The sequence below is a fragment of the Myotis brandtii genome, unplaced genomic scaffold, assembly GCF_000412655.1.
Source record: "Myotis brandtii unplaced genomic scaffold, ASM41265v1 scaffold247, whole genome shotgun sequence".
Lineage (NCBI taxonomy): Eukaryota > Metazoa > Chordata > Mammalia > Chiroptera > Vespertilionidae > Myotis > Myotis brandtii.
The window spans coordinates 840,688-842,066 of NW_005359352.1; the positions used below are offsets into that span (position 1 = coordinate 840,688).

Below are 1,379 nucleotides of genomic sequence, written 5' to 3' on the forward strand. Positions count from 1 at the left end.
CCCCGCCGCCCGCCCGGCTTTTAAAATCCCGCGGAATGAGCCCCTCCGGGCGGAGAACCCTCCCTATTGGCTGTGCCCATCCCCCCAATTAAGTCTGCAAATGAGATGGCTGCAAGGACTGCAAAGCGTCAGCTTGCGGACGGGTTTGGGGCGGGATGGGGTGGGGATAGGGGGGGGATGGAGGGGGGGGCAAGGTCCCAGAGCCGACGCTGAGGTGTAGAGTGCTGACTACTGGTTCCCGCCTTGCAGATGAGTTCAAGATTCGGTAAAGTGGGACTTGTAACCATATTTGACCCGTGGGATTACTTTTTTTTTAATTTATTTTTTATTTTTTATTTCTGAAATGCTTGCCTGGCAGCTGAGGGGCGCTCTGCGGTAGCATGTTTGAGAATTGAATAAAAATCCATATAAAACAAATATTCAAATAGTTTTCATAGGAACATGTAAGTGTGACCCCGTCGCCTAGGCCTTCCACCTTGTTCCATCTGTGCCACCCCCGGGATTACTTTTTTAAGTGTGTTTTATAGTTGATTTTAGAGAAAAAGGGAGAGAGAAATGAGAGAGAAGCAACCAAGTGAGAGAAACATCAATCGGTTGCCTCCCCTATGCGCCCCTTGGGCGGTCGAACCTGGGTATGTACCCTGGCCGGTATTCGAACCCGCAACCTGGGTACTGTCCTGGCTGGGAATCGAACCCACAACCTTCTGGTGTAGGGACTACCCCCCGGGCTTATGCGTGAGGAATAAATGAGATGATGCATGTGAAATGCTCAGTCCTTTGTAAACCTCCAAGCTAACTCAAGGACAGAGCGGGCCTTTGGGGCGGCCTCCCACTGACACTGTGGCTGCTGTGTCAACACGGCTGGGTCAACACGGCTTGAGAAATGGCAAACGGCGCAAAAAGCCCTGGAAATTGTCTGCAAAATGGCAAACGGCGCAAAAAGTCCTGGAAACTGTCTGCAAAATGGCAAACGGCGCAAAAAGTCCTGGAAACTGTCTGCAAAATGGCAAACGGCGCAAAAAGTCCTGGAAACTGTCTGCAACATGGCAAACGGCGCAAAAAGTCCTGCAAGTTCCGAGAATGGCTGCGGAGCCAGGAGCTCAGTTACTGCTTCCTGGGCGCGGAGCGGGCGGAGGAGCTGAGAGGCAGGAACTTGGTGCGTTTCGGCGCCTCTGCAGTTGCGTCTTTTGATTTGTCAGGGGCGTTAGCCTGCAAGTCGCTAACGGCCGGACGCGAAGGGCGGGCTGCGGTTCCCGTCCGAGCACAGGAGGCATCGAGTCACCTGGGCGCCAGCAGAAGCCGTGGCTCCGTCTTTAGTTCCGTTTTCCCCCCCACCCCCACCCCCCGGCCACCGAAATACACATGTGCGCGCAGAAAAC

General features: G+C 54.0%; 1 protein-coding gene across 1 annotated transcript in view; it reads right to left on the reverse strand.

Annotated features, from left to right (window-relative positions):
• The window catches only part of RRM2 (ribonucleotide reductase M2), an 18,061-nt gene that overhangs the window by 5,702 nt on the left and 10,980 nt on the right, over window positions 1-1,379 (reverse strand). The gene's annotated exons all lie outside the window — the stretch shown is intronic.